This window comes from Stenella coeruleoalba (assembly GCF_951394435.1).
Source record: "Stenella coeruleoalba genome assembly, chromosome: X".
NCBI classification, from domain to species: domain Eukaryota; kingdom Metazoa; phylum Chordata; class Mammalia; order Artiodactyla; family Delphinidae; genus Stenella; species Stenella coeruleoalba.
This window is the reverse complement of record NC_137152.1, coordinates 18,753,862-18,769,666: the sequence shown is the minus strand read 5'-3', so window position 1 is coordinate 18,769,666 and position 15,805 is coordinate 18,753,862. Positions and strand designations below refer to the sequence as shown.

General features: G+C 38.4%; 1 long non-coding RNA gene across 2 annotated transcripts in view; it reads right to left on the bottom strand.

Annotated features, from left to right (window-relative positions):
- The window catches only part of LOC307180903, a 217,183-nt gene that overhangs the window by 95,619 nt on the left and 105,759 nt on the right, over positions 1-15,805 (bottom strand). For both annotated transcript variants that reach the window (XR_013825799.1, XR_013825800.1), the window contains exons 6-8: positions 10,317-10,382; positions 8,745-8,803; positions 7,376-7,430 (exon numbers count right to left, since the gene is read on the bottom strand). This is a non-coding gene — a long non-coding RNA (uncharacterized lncRNA). The remainder of the gene's footprint in view (positions 1-7,375; positions 7,431-8,744; positions 8,804-10,316; positions 10,383-15,805) is intronic.

Here is a 15,805-nt window from a genome sequence, read left to right as displayed (position 1 = left end):
TTACATATAAATTAACAGACTACTTCAAAATGTTTTTTAAAATGTTGAAGTTGCCAGAGTAATTTGCTTCTTGATCAAGAAAAATCAGCCCATGAATCTGTATACATATTTCTTTGTCTAACAGCTAGCACTTATTCATCATTTGTATTATGTTTGCCACCATTCAATTTGTGTGTATTAACTCATTTAGTCCTATGAGCTAGGTAATATTAACATCATTATTTTATAGTTGAAGAAAACATGCACAGAGAGGTTAAGTAAATTGCCCAGGATCATACTGGCAGAGCTATGATGAGAATCCAGGCAGTCTAGCTACAGAGCCCAAGCTCTTATCATCACGTTTTACTGCCTCTCAACAATCAGAATAACTGTGTAAATTCTCCACTTAACTTTGCATGTATAAGTAACTTAAGGATCCAATCATTCCTTTGATATCTGAAGCTACCAAAAACCATTCGTTGAAAAACAAGGAGTAACATGTTGCTTGTGGCTCATACTCCCCGATTATTCATCACACTTTAGTATCTGACTCTTTTTCTCCATAAAGGTTGAAGACATAAAATTCTTCATGTTACTGTAGAAATCACACTTATCTGAAAAGGGTACGTTTCAGGATAAAGTAGAATCTTTTTCCAGGAAAATAATTTCTCCTTCCATAACAATAAAGAATACTGTTTTACTCCATTTGGGTAACCCTCCTTAGATTCTGGCAGGAATGTAATACACCAAAACTAGAGTTTATCATCTAAAGCCTGCAGTAAAGTCATTTTAAAAAATTTATATACTATATACTCAACAATCTCATATATTATAACTTTCTGGTGTGAACAATAATCAATAAAGCATTTCATTTCTAAAAATCAGCCTTGTTTTGTTTTTCTATTGTATGAGTCAGTGTCTGGCACATGTAAAGTAAAATGAAGAAAATGAGCTTATAAATCACAGTAATCTCCCTGATAATCACTACCCATTTAGTGAAGGGACAATGTGCTCACTACATGAGGCATTCTTATAAAAGACACCAAGCTGCAATTAACGATCTATAGATCTCATTCGCTCTGAAGTAGTAAGTGTTCTGATTCTAATAAATTCTCGATACCTAAGGACCTTATTCTGATTATTTTTATCTCATGTTTTTTGCCCACAGAGAAAGGAAAAGGAAAACGATTTCTCCCCCAATACTAGCTGAGTGCATTCTTTTCTCCCTGTTTCTCCTATATCTAACCCAGAAAGGTATTTCAACCAAAACACTGTCAGAACACATTTCATTTTTTAAAGATTATAATATTCCTCCCAATCTCTTAACTAGAACATTTAACTACTTCAAGAATACCATGATAAATAATGTTTAAAATATCCTTAGCTAATGAAAAATATTCTAAAATACCTTCTAAATTATACGAGAAAAATGAACGTGATTTACCTTTATTTTGAAATATTTAAATTATGCTATGAAATGTATATTCTGATCTTTCAAGCAAAAGATTACCTATATGCTAAATATTATACATAAACCAGAAGTTAGTTACCCAGAAGATACCATTGCCTGGGCAGAACATGTAAGGTAATGCTTGTTGTTTTATCATTTCTTTTCTTGTAACAACATTAATATAATTTCACTATTCCTGGCAGGCATTAAGGATTAATAAACGCAAAGAGGAAATATCACCCAAAGACTCAGGTTTGAGATACAGAAGAATGAATCTAAAACAGATTTCAGAATCCAAACACTCATTAAGTTAAATCCAAAGAAAATTCGAATCCACTGTTACTGGGTTTTGTTTCAGTCAAGGGCCCAGAGATAAGGCACTCAGATTAGAATAATGCAAATTGAGTTTAAGAGTTAAATTTTTTTAAAAAGACTTTAATGTTTATAAAGATTTGGCCAGGATGAAGTTCCCATCCTGAGAGTATCCCTCCTCCTCTTAAGCAAGGCTGAGAGAATCTTAGGGCTGAAATACAGCATAGGTCACCTTAGTTGTATAAAGTGTTAAAGCCAGTGTCTTTGAACCAAGAATAAAACAAAGACATTCTAGGAACAAAAGGACTCTCTCATCTCAAGTAAGCCCTCAGAGTAGAGGGGTCACTTTGAGAGGTGACCCAAAGACTCAGCTCTTGATGGAGTCTCTAGGTATGCAGATGATGATAATCTGCGCTCAACGATGAGGGTCTCTAACCTAGCACATTACAGCACAGAGCTATGGAAACTGGGGAGAGCAGAATCATCACACAGGAAGGTAACTCAGTCCCAGCCTGATAAACGTCTACCAAATCCAAGAAGAGAGAAGGGCCACAATCAAATATCTGAGCTGTGCTGAAGGGCAGAAAACCCACTCATGCCACATCAAGAGAACAGATGAGAAGATCAGACCTCAAATATCAAGAAGGCTGGTATGAAAAATCCTTCCTCCAGGGCCTGCGAAGTCAGAATACATTCTTTGTAGAACCCTGAAAGCAGTGGATCACTGAAGGCATTTCTGTTATCATACCCTTCCAATTGCATTAGAAATGCTTCTGCGAAGCAAATCAAAAGAACGTATTTTCCATGATTTTGGTGAGAAGTGAACTCATAGCACAGTAAAAGTAATTAAAGCTTTCTGGCTATTTCAATCCCAAACAAAAAACGTACTTTTTCCCTGCCTTCTCAAGCAAAACATTAGTGAAAACTATTTAATCTAGTCTTCATGATGAGATGTCTTCATTCTGAATATCAGCTTAGGTGAGGTGCTATGAAACACAAGGCAGTTTTCTATGTCCTTTTGGATCTCTCTTCTCCCTCTGATATGAAAAATAAATGATCACCTCTTGCTGCTGCCATGTTTTCCTGTCTCTAGCATCCTTCCATTCATCTTCCAGTTTAGACTTTTCATTTGCTGTCTTTAGAGACAGAAACTTGTGAAGAATTGCATATTTAAATACATAAATATCTGAATAAGTGTTAGATGTTTATTGTGATATTTTTGCATCTGTTTTCATTGTTTCCTCATTTAAGGATTTTAAAATTCTCACCACCAGCACCACACTCTACAAAGATTTTGATGTAACCTACAAGAATCCGTACAACAAAGTAAGACAAAAAATAAAATTGAGAAATACAGAAACACAGTAATGAGACCAGGTAAAATATAACTTAGAATTGATGGACAAACTCCAAGGAGCAATTCAGGATGCATATATGACACTCATGGGAAACTACACTACAGTTTATAGCACAGAGAAACCAATTTGTACTTGAGCTCATTGGCTGCTAAAGAAAAAGAGGAATTTGGTCTTGTTCCTGATTCATAATTCCCAGAATATTTTTTTACTGCCTTCTAATTTGGGGTCACTGAAGCTACCAGACATTTGACCTCTGTCCTATATTAGAATTGTAGGCTATGTGAGATGAAAGGGACTGAAGACCATCTAACCTAAAGAGCACTGGAGGGAGGGATCAAGTGAGTTTTCAGTCCCACAAAGAATAGGAAAGCCAGTTCTAGAAGCCTGACATCTGGAGGCCTCTACCTAGTTTAGTGGTTTTTCCAATCAGCAACACTGCCACCTCTCTCTACAGTAGAGGAGGAGACCAAGAATCTAAGAATCTTCTGTTTGAGCCTCCTTAGATTGAAACAACTGTATGTTTAATTTCCTGGTTTACTGGCTATATCAGGGTAAGCTTCAGAAGACAAAAGCTAGGTACAGATTCAGCTGTCATGACTAAAGGTAGCTCCAGGTTCATACTCACAATTAAGAAAAAGTGTAGGGACTTCCCTGGTGGTCCAGTGGTTAAGAATCCGCCTTCCTATGCAGAGGACGTGGGTTTGATCCAGGGTCAGGGAACTAAGATCCCACATGCTGTTCGGCAACTAAGCCCATGCGCCACAACTACTGAGCACAAGAACCACAACTAGAAACCCTGTGTGCCGCAACTACAGAGCCCACGTGCTCTGGAGCCCACGTACCACAACTACAGAGCCCATGTGCTCTGGAGCCCACGTGCCACAACTAGAGAAAAGCCCGCACGCTGCAACAAAGAGCCTGCATGCCACAATGAAGAGCCCGTGCGCCACGACGAAAGATCCTACATGCTGCAGCGAAGATCCTGTGTGCTGCAACTAAGGCCCGATGCAGCCAAAAATTAAATAAATAAATATTTTTTTTTAAAAAAAGAAAAAGTGTAAAGTGAGGAGGTAAGACTCATACCTATATTTACAAGAGCCTTCTTAGAGCCAAAAGGGAGACAAAACAGTTCCCAACTCAGGTAACTACAAACTACTTTCATATCATAGTTCCTATTCTATTTAGTAGACGACCTCTCTCCCTCTCTCTCTCTCTCTCTCTCTCTCTCACTCTCACTCTCACTCTCTTTCCTCTCCACTGAATTCATCCTTCAGGTCACAAGGAATTATCAGAGACTGGTGAGACAAAAATTCCCAGAACTCACATGGAGCTAGGAATCACTGGTCTTTCCACCAGCCAAAGAAAACAGAGTTCAGAGAATAAAAGGATCACTCAGTAGAGACATCGGAAAGGTCATTCCTTAAAAGTGAGGCTAAATCAGCATCTAGATCTGCCCTTTTAAAAGCTAAAAACAAGCTCTGGAATGATAAAACTGACCCACAAGTGAGCTAACTGTAGAACAAAGCCCAACACTGTCTAAAGGAATACAACTAAATCCAACACTTAACAACATAAACTTCACACTGTCCAGCAGCCAATAAAAAACTACTAGCCCTGTGAAGCAGGAAAATTTGACATATAACCATGAAAATAAATCAGTTAATAAAAAGAGACCAAGATATGACAGAGATGATAGAATTAACAATTATATTAAAATCATAATGGAAAATGTAATCAACACGCTCAATTTTTTTTTTATTATAAATTTATTTATTTAATTTATTTTTTGGCTGCATTGGGTCTTCATTGCTGCACGTGGGCTTTCTCTAGTTGCGACGCGCGGGGACTATTCTTCGTGGCAGTGCGTGGGCTTCTCATTGCGGTGGCTTCTCCTGTTGCGGAGCACGGGCTCTAGGCGCACGGGCTCAGTAGTTGTGGCTCGCGGGCTCTAGAGCACAGGCTCAGTGTAGTGGCGCACGGGCTTAGCTGCTCTGCGGCACGTGGGATCTTCCCGGACCAGGGCTCGAACCCGTGTCCCCTGCATTGACAGGCGGATTCTTAACCACTGTGCCACCAGGGAAGCCCCTGCGCGCTCAAATTTTTTAAGAAAAACATGAACATAATGAGGAGAGAACAGAAAATATAAATAAAAGTCAAATGAAATTTTTAGAAATGAAATATGTGAAATATGAAATTCATTGACTTAGATTAACATTGGATTAGATACTGCACAAAAAAAGATTAGCAAACTTGAAGACATAACAATAAAAACTAACCAAACTGAAGCACAAGCAGAAAAAAATCTGGAGAAAAATGAAAAGAAACTCAGTGACCTATGGAACAATATTAAGCGGTCTAATGTGCTAACTGGAGTCACAGAAAGACAGGAGATAGAAGGAGGAATAGAAAAATTATTTGAAGAAATAATGGCTGAAAAATTTCCTAATTACACAAACTATAAACCCCCAGTACCAAGAATATCAACAAATCCCAAGGAGGATAAACAGAAAGAAAACCACAGAGAGGCATATTATAATCAAATTATTAAAAAGAGAAAATATTAAATGCAGCCAGAGGAAGATGGGGAAAAGGTGTTTTACATACAGAGGAACAAGACTAAGAAACACTGTAGAGTTCCTGTTAGAAACCATTAACGCCTAAAGACAATGGAAATAAAATGTCAACTTAGAACTGTATACCCAGTGAAAATGTCTTTCAAAAATGAAAGTGAGGGACACTTCTGGTTTCAGTTCCAACATGTAAAGAACTTAGGGCTTCCCTGGTGGCGCAGTGGTTAAGAATCCATCTGCCAGTGCAGGGAACACGGGTTTGAGCCCTGGTCCAGGAAGATCCCACATGCTGCGGAACAACTAAGCCTGTGCGCCACAACTACTGAGCCTGTGCTCTAGAGCCTGTGAGCCACAACGACCAAGCCCACGTGCTGCAACTACTGAAGCCCGTGCGCCTAGAGCCCGTGCTCTGCAACAAGAGAAGCCACCGCGATGAGAAGCCCACGTGCCGCAAGGAAGAGTAGCCCCTGCTCGCCGCAACTAGAGAAAGCCCGCACGCAGCAACAAAGACCCAACACAGCCAAAAATAAAAATTAATTAATTAATTTTAAAAAAAAGAACTTAAAAGATGTCACACCTGTCCTTACAACAAGAATATGCTGGACAAATTGAAAATCAAGACTTTCCTTGGAGCCATCAGAGAATTGAGGTCACAGGGCAAACCACCACCTTGAAATCTGGAGATAGATGCATTCAGAGAGGCACAGCCAAGATCTGCTTACTTGGAGCAGAAGCCGTGGGAGCCATAAACTGGTAGGAACACTTAATGGTAGGGTTGACAAATTGCTGGAGACTAAGCATGGACTAGTGTGAGAGTAAGAAATTTCTGAGGGCCACTTTTTGGGGGACCCCACACCCTCATAGGCTTTACCTCCAGGAAACTGACCAGGTTCTCATAGTGAAGATTCAAGATAGATACACTCATGGCCCTGGCAAGGGAAAGGGAAGAGTAATCACTATGAAACATGCCTTCTCCATAATGAAGGCCTGCTATCCAGAGGAAAAGACTTTTCCAGAGCTTTATCACAATTAGAGGAAGGGAATTTCTCCCACTCCAGCCACTTATATAGCATTGCTGTCTCACCTAAGACAAATTTTTTATAAAAGCTATACCACTGGAGAAAAACAACAGTCACAGCCCAGAGACATAGGCCTACTAAATGATGGAGATTTAATCATACTAATATAGAATCCAAATGTTCTTCAACAGGTGAATGGATAGAGAAATTGTGGAATGCCTATGCAGAGGAATACTACTCAGCAATAAAAAGGAATAAATTACTGATATACGCGACAACACAGATAAATCTAAAAAACTTTATGCTCTGCAAAAGAATCCCAATACAAAAGAGTATATACTGTATGGTTTCATTTATCTGAAACGCTTTTGTTTTAAAGGCAAATCTAATCTATGCTGATAGAAAGCAGATATGCAGTTGTTTGTGGGCATAGATAAGGAATTGACTAGGAAAAAGCTCAAGGAAACATTTTTGGGTCATGGAAATGTTCTAAATCTTGACTGTGGTGGTGGATATATGGGTGTATATATTTGTCAAAACTCATCAAAAATGAACACTTAAAATAGGTGTATTTGGGTGCCAAATCTTTCTTTAAAACTTTGAAATTTTTCTAGTCTACACAGCAAGTGTATTTCGTCTTGCTCCTTCTTGAGCAGAACTAAAAATGTACCCTTCACCAATACTCACCTGACTGATCTCCAGACTTGAAGTCAGCAACCCCATCATTCCATATTCTTCTCTTCTGAAAAGAACAATGGGAATTAATCTTTTGTCATCCCTTGCATTTACTGGCCCTTAAATTATTTTTATATTTACCATCATAAATTAGTATTCATTGAACATTCATAGAATGCTTTGCAACTCCTCTTTTTCTCATGTCACATGAATATATTTAGTGCTTGCCATAATATTATTTTGAATAATTTAATAAATTATTTAAATGAAAAAAATTATTACAATTTCTTTATTTTTAAAAACTGTTCTCGAATTGCATATAGAAAAGCCAAAAGGCAGCTGAGATATTGTTCTTTGTCATATCTTAAAAATGCATTCTTTCACCTCCAAGTTGAACCTCACAGTTTTTGTGAAATAACCTGGCCCTCAACTTCCAAACCTCCACCACAGAACCTTGCTAAACAATATTTTCCTTCCTATCTCTAATTAAAAAGAGAACAAAACCTTGCTCATAAAGCCTTCTTCTTCCCTTGTGAAACCTAAAACTTTTCCTAATGTATTTCCTGATTAATTAGAACAGTGATAGAAAATGTCCCTCAGCTAAAGAAGCAATTTTCTCTACTTGCCATTACATTTATCACTGCTCTACAACATATTTCTCTTTTGCTCACTGACTAGTTGTTCAGATGAATACATGTCCCGTATATTGGGCCAGGAGCATCTGATGCTTTTCTACTACTCAGTTTGTGCATGATACTTCTTAATGAAGATGGTGATAAACAAAATCAACATAGTCATCCCACATCCTAAAGATAACCACATGCTATGTGCTCTTGAGTCAATCTTGGCTTACCATTAGCTAAACGGATATTAATTCGTAAATGCTGATAAACAGCCTTACTACAGAATTGTGTACAGTATCTCTAGAGAACACAGTATACGTCTAGAGCCTAAGAAAAGAAATGAAAGTAACTCTTTATTCAGTCTGCCAAGGGACTATGGAACCTTGTAATTATCTGACTTTAGACAGAAGAGATACATTGCAATTGGATACACATGAGGGCACAGGTTTATGCCTCAGATGACAGACGGCAGAGAAAAAGCTCTAGAGTGCAAGCTTTCTACTAGACCTTTTTAATTTATTTTCCCCAAACGCATCAAATTTTAATGCTGCCTCTCTGACCCAGTATGTTAGCTTTTTTATGAACTTATGATTAACTAGTACCATAGTAGCAGGAGCTAAATTTTCTTCCATTTAAAACTAAATTTTACTCATAGAAGTTATAACCCCTAAATACTGGGTGAAAGAGACCAAACGAGGAATCAAAGTAGTTTAAAAAGACAAATGAGAACAGAAAATTTAGTCTTGCACTATAATTACCATAGCATCTGGAATTCCATGAGCCAAATCTAGTCAGTTCCAACCCTGGGCAATTCAATCTGAAAAGCAGGGTTCAAGAATTAGCCATATCAACTACAGCCCAGTAGCTTGGTCCCCAAAATTAAGATGATCTCTTCCAGACCATATGGTAATTCATGGCCTTGGACGGAATGGGAACAGCGCTTGTAAGAGTTACATTTACATCCCTTTTATCTAAGGGCTGTAAGATGTAACATTATAATTCAGGTCCTAAATTATATGGGTAGGATGTGGACTTCCAAATATATGGCCAGGATGTGAGCTTGGCTTTCGGTTGCCCTGGAATGAAAACCAGGGCAAGGTTAAGTTTTCAAACATATGGCAGGGTCCTCTGGCCAGGTAGCTTCAGTCATTTTGAACACCCTCCCTACTCACAATGCACTCTCTGGCTACTGAGAGAAGAATTTGGAAAAAGATTTGTTAAAGTTAATTAACATATACCGATTAAAAAGTTTTCCCTATGGATACCGGTTAAGGGGAAACCAAAGGATGCAACGTGGCACTGGTAAAAGAGAACAGAAGTCCCAAAGAAATTCATCCTCCCCCCACTTTTTTGTTGCTACTTTTCAAGTACATTTTATAGTAACATATTCATTTTTTAACCAAGCTCAGTCCATTCATTGTCATCAGTACCACTACAACTCATATCTCAACACTTTGTCTTAAAAAAAAATAAGTCTTGTACAAGTTAGTAAAAGTTTTAAATTACTTAAGTTCCCTCTCAATAATGGAATAACACCACAATAAATCTCAAACAAGAACTCTGCACCTCTAGAATGTCTAACAAACTTTGGTTTTCTCTTTTAAATTTTTAGCTCATTTTCTCTCATGCTCTACAGAGGAGGGAGGCATGTTGAATGTTCCATAAAAGTAGATTATTCTGGGCTTCCCTGGTGGCACAGTGGTTAAGAATCCGCCTACCAATGCAGGGGACACGGGTTCGAGCCCTGGTCCGGGAAGATCCCACATGCCGCGGAGCAGCTAAGCCCATGCGCCACAACTACTGAGCCTGTGCTCTAGAGTCCGTGCTCCGCAACAAGAGAAGCCACCGCAATGAGAAGGCCGCGCGCTGCAAGGAAGAGTAGCCCCTGCTCTCCAGAACTAGAGAAAGCCCGCACACAGCAACGAAGACCCAATGCAGCCAAAAATAAATAAATTAATTTTTTTAAAAAAGATTATCCTGTATTCTCTTACATTATCCCATTTTGCTACAATCTATTCTTTCTTAGAATTTAAGCACTTGTCCTCAGTACTGTTTAATCTAGAGTTCTATCATTTTCCGATAAATTGAAATATAGTTATTGGAGCATATATGCTGGTAAGTTTCTGAGGGGTAGAGACCTCATATATATGTCTTTGCATCCCTCACTGCACCTAAAAAAGCCCTAAGGAGTGTTAATTAATTGGTAGTTATCTCCCAGTAAGCCTGGAATTTGGCAGTAGTGACAGAAGGGTCACACCCAAATCCCAGATATGGCAAGTGAGGATCCAAGAAATGAAGTGTAATTCAATCAACAATTATTGAGTACTTACTATTTATCAGGCAGAAGGATACACAGATAAATAAAACATGGCTTCTGTCCTCAAGGATCTCACCATCTAAAAGAAAAAGCAGGGGTAAGCAATTAGATACTGTGAGACAGTGTTATAGAAACAACGCTTTGGAACTATCATCATTATCATCACCATCATCATCATCACCACTACCGCTTACTGAGTACTAATTATGTACCAGGCTCTATTCTAAGGACTTCAAATGTGTAACTTTAAATTACATGCCCACAACAGCCCTATGAGGTAGGTTAATCCAGGGAAAGATCAAGTCATGTGCTGGCAGTCACATAGCTGATAAGTGGCAGAGCTGCTTCAGACCCCAGCAGCCTGACCCCAGGAGTCCAAACTCATAACCACTAGGCAATAATGCCTCTCCTAACTCCCAGGAGGGTACCATAAATTCTGTTAGAGTAGTACGTAAGGTCATACAGAAGGATTTCCAGGGAAGGTGACATTTATTCTGGTTAATCCAGGAAAAATATATGAGTGGAGTTTGTGGTCATCTTTCTAGATTCGAGCAATTTTTTAAATTAACTTTTTATTTTGGAATAATTTTAGATAATACAGATAATAAAGAGAGTTCTCTTATATCCCTCACCCAATTTACCCCTCTGCTAACATCTTACATCTCCATGATATATTTATCAAAACCCAGAAACCAACAGTGCATTGGTGCATTGCTGTGAACTCAACTCTAGACTTCAGTTTCGCCAGTTTTCCATTAATGTTTTCTGTTCCAGGATCCAATCCAGGATACCACACTGCATTTAGTTGTCATGTCTCCCCAGTTTCTTCTGGCCTGTGACAATTTCTCAGTCTTTCTTTTTCGTGACCTTGACAGCCTTAGGGAGTACTGACCTGGTATCCTGTAAACAGTCCTCTAATCTGGATTCTTCTGATGTTTCTCTCATGATTAGACTGGGGTTAGTGGTTTGAGGAAGAATATCACAGAAGTGAAGTGCCCTTCTCAAGTCATGTCATCTTAGGAAGGGCCTTGACATCACTGGTGATATTAACTTTCCTCACTTGGTTAATGTAGTATTAGCCAGGTTTCTGCACTGTAAAGTTACTATTTGTCCCTTTCTCTAATCTATTCTTTAAGATCAAGTCACTAAGTCTAGACCAAACTTGGGTGGAGTGAGAGATTAATCTCCACTTCCTGGAGAGGGGAGTACGTACATATATTATGACCATCTTGTTTTAAAGCCAATGAAAGTAATAGCCTTGAAAGGCTACAGGGAAAGATTACTGGATTTCAAACTTGTGACGAAACTTCCATGAGCCTCAGTGAAGTCAGGTATAAAGTAGTACTGATCATTTATCTTTGCCTCAGAGTTATTATCAGGAACAAATACTATGCTTCGTAATTCACAAATCTTGAGATAAAAGTTACGGGCCTTATTCCCATAAAATGCACATAATATACACAATTTTTCACCCATTATTAGGGATTCTCACCCCTGAATCTCCAGTGAGAATCCCTGCACTAAACTAGTAGTCCTTAAGTATTAAGTCTGATCATTACTAGAGGCAACACTCTTTCAAGAAGTAAGTTTCCAGGGAAACAAAGCAAAACAGGGATAAATCCAAAACATAAGAAGCCTATTTCACCTCATTGAAACACTAGAGAGAACCACGGAAAGATGTGAGCCCATCAGGGGTTTATTCCACATCCTCACCTAGCTCATCTGATGCCTGATTTGCAAAGCCATGCCATGGTGCAGGCACTCGGGTGGGTCTGGGCAAGTAGGGAGCACACCCGGACTTAAAGACCCTAGTTTTCTTGGTTTCAGCATTTCAGGAAGTGTAGTTGATTTTGAGGCAACCACTGCAGCGTGATTTTTTTAAGCACACATTATTTATAATTTTAAAATCTAACCATTAAAAAAGACCTGTAGGCAGAAATTTTCTGAAACATAAAGAGATTTATTTAAAATTTTTACTTACATGACTGTAGTATTTAATAAAACTGTTCTTTTTCAAATTATTTAAAACAAATTAATACTTATAATTCGTCAGGCTCTGTCCACAGGTGACATGCATATTAAGACTATCTGCTGAAGCGAATGAGTAAATTGCATTTAAATACTAACATTATAGGTCCATTTGTTCTGAAATCTTCCTCCCAAAGATTCCTCCACCCTCTCGCCTCCCTCTTCCAAGCCAAGAAGGTCACTCATTCTTACTGTAGTGCAGAATTATACTTTTGTTTTAGATGTTACTGTTAGTCATCGCATTAGTCATTTTCAGCTTCCTTGAAGCAATATTGAAGCCTTCTTTGCGAACTCCATTACCTGCTATGACTAGAGCTGAAATCATCCTTTTCCACTTCTGGGTCTGCCAAACTCTCAGCCCAATGACTTAAAGGATGTGTGTGTGAAATGGGGGTATGCCCAGAGGAAAGAAAATAGCACATAGAAACAAGTGACAACAGTATATTATTGCATCTCTGCTGAGCATAATCCCTCATCAGGAAATTTTCTTTCCTCGGCACAATTTTCTCAGTGGTTAAGCTACTTTTTTGCAAAATTAAATAAGAGTTATAAAAAAAAAAAACACCTGAGAGGTTCACAGAGCAGCAAGGGATGGGTATTGTGGCTCATAGTAGCCTTTTTTTTTTTTTAAGAAGAAAACAACTCATCTCTGTAACTCTCCTTCCTATGCCCCCAAAACAATATGATTGTTTCAGGGGATATAATTTTACATTTCAATTTCTTCCCAACACATGATGGAAAAAATTGCAAAACTGGAGCCTGAAACCAGAAAGTCATGCAGAGCTTTGTGTGTGTTTTGGAGGGAAGCGGGGAGCATGAACAGAAAGGAAGCAGAAACCCGTTGTGCTACTCTGGTCCGCAGCCAAACCACCCCACTTACTTCTGCTTCTGGTGCCTCAGGGAGTTTGTTTTTCAAGCTTTTTATGGCAAGGAGAGAAAAATGTATTGGGAAATGGGGAAAAAATTCTGGTCCTAAAAATGATATTATTTAGTTCTATCCCTGTAATCTATGACACAAAAGATGAAGGCATGCAGTCGACTTTTTAAAAAAACCTTACATGAAAGAGATTTTCGTATGTAGTTGCTGTATCCTCTAAAGATCAAACAACCTCAATTCTTTAATGTTAAAATCTGGAGTTAGCTTTTAATTTTTTTCCCAACAATCAAGTAAGGATTTCTTGTCCCCACTTGGCACATTTGGAAGTAAAAGAAATGACCATTTCTGCTGGCATCTCAGGAATAACTGTTTTTGGCGTCACATGCTTCATTAGACCCTGACAGGACAGTGGAGCCACGGTGGAACACAGAGGGCTAGCAGTGAGCAGATGAATTAGAAAAGGTCATGCCTCACTGCTGATTCCCTGAAAGTTGGGGACCTTCTTTTTAGGAAAACTCCTCAGTCTCAGAAAGCTGAAAGGTTTAAGAAAGTCAGTTTGCCCTTCTGTAGGTCAGACTATTTTCTTCTCATGAAAAAGTGTATGAAAAAATGTCATGGCTTAGCCATTAACTTTCTCCAAATAAGTGTTATTAGAACATAGTAAAATTATAAAGTTAATTATTTGGTCTGGTTATGGTCTTTCCAATGGTGGCCTCTTTTGAAAGATGAAAGATTGATTAGATAGATAGAGTTTTAAACTTATATAATAGATAATTTATAGTATAATATGTAATATTATATATGTAATGTTATACACACATCTATATCTATATAATATATAATAAAAATATAACATTCATATATATTATTATATTTCAAGCATCTAGCAACAGTCTGACAACTTCTAGTTTTCTCAAACTTATGAAAATGAAGATTATTTATAGTGAGAGCAAATATATATATTGTTAGGAACCCAGTTTATATTCCTATGACCATGGTATTATATTAGGAGTAAGTAATAGCAGCTTTGGGTTTAAGTAAATAAAAACAAGATAAGAATAAAAGATCCCTACTGACAAAAAATGTAAATCCATTGGTTTATTGTCAAACAACTTTTTGTTACTCTGGCAGATGCTCCATTTCTAAGTGGGTTGATCCGTTCCACAGCCAAATAAGACTTTTAAATTTTATCAGTAAGGATGCTAGATGTCAAAACTCCCAACACGAAGGATGTGCCTTTAACTTTTTGCACTAAAGCACTCGTTAAGGATATCAAGTCCAATGAGACAAACAAATGTATACGTCATTTCAAGCAGTTCCAATTCATGACAATACTTCCAGGAATGTGGAAACTCACCAAACCTCATGGCAGTGACAGAGAATGAGTCGTTAACTTTTCACTAAAAAAGCAGTCATCCATTTACCATTTATTATGCACCTAAGACACGCCAGACACGATGACAGGTGTAAAATGTCAGCACTAAACTCTGTCCTTGTATGTTTTGCTTGAGCGTAATTATTTCTTATGGGTTCCACTGAGGACTTGAAGCTCTGTAAGCTCAGGAAAAGCACAAAGTCTTCACGGTTTTGGGGTTTTGGGGGATTATTTATTTATTTATTTTTAATTATTTTTGGGGCTGCTTTGGGTCTTCCTTGCTGCATGTGGGCTTTCTCTAGTTGTGGTGGGCGGGGGCTACTCTTTGTTGCGGTGCGCGGGCTTCTCATTGCAGTGGCTTCTCTTGTTGCAGAGCACGGGCCCTAGGCGCGCGGGCTCTAGAATGCAGGCTCAGTAGTTGTGGCGCATGGGCTTAGTTGCTCCGTGGCATGTGGGACCTTCCCAGACCAGGGCTCGAACCTATGTCCCCTGCATCGGCAGGCGGATTCTTAACCACTGCGCCACCAGGGAAGTCCCCTCACTGTTTTTCATTACTTATATCAATAAATTTTCATAACCATAAATGTTTATTTCTATTTATGAAGAATGGCTAAAGTACTGGAATCCCCTTAAACCTACAACTCTTCCTTTCTTTTAATAATTGGAGAGGGTGAATCTCCATCAGCCTCTCTATCTTTGCTTTTCTCAAATAACTGGTATTTTGGTTTGACTCCTCCTCTCTTTTAATCCACTGAAGTTATCAGGAGCCTGGCTATTTACCTTGTGAAATATTACATTACTGGAGGTAGATATATATCCAGCAACCACAGAAACCCCAGCTCTCAATTCCAGAACCGAAGAGACAACAGCAGTAGAGGTAAGAATAAGGGAATTTTCTACCTTATTTCTGCAGTCAAGTTGAGAATATGAGATCAGGTTGCCTACTTTCCAGAAATTAGAGCCAAGGGAACCAGCCAACTTCTTCAAAGGTACTTTAAAAGGAGAATTTCTTCAGTCTCTGCCTCCCCACAAGAAGTATCTTAAACCAAAGAAGGAGCCATAAGAAAATACAAAAACTTGGATAGGTTCACCTGTTCTGGCAGAAGGCTCCATTACTAATGGCTGCATTTTCAGTCTTAAGCATCTATCTCAAATAATAGATCTTAGAAATGCAAACTCTGGAACTTTTTTAAAAAGGCCACAAAGAACTACTTAAATAGTG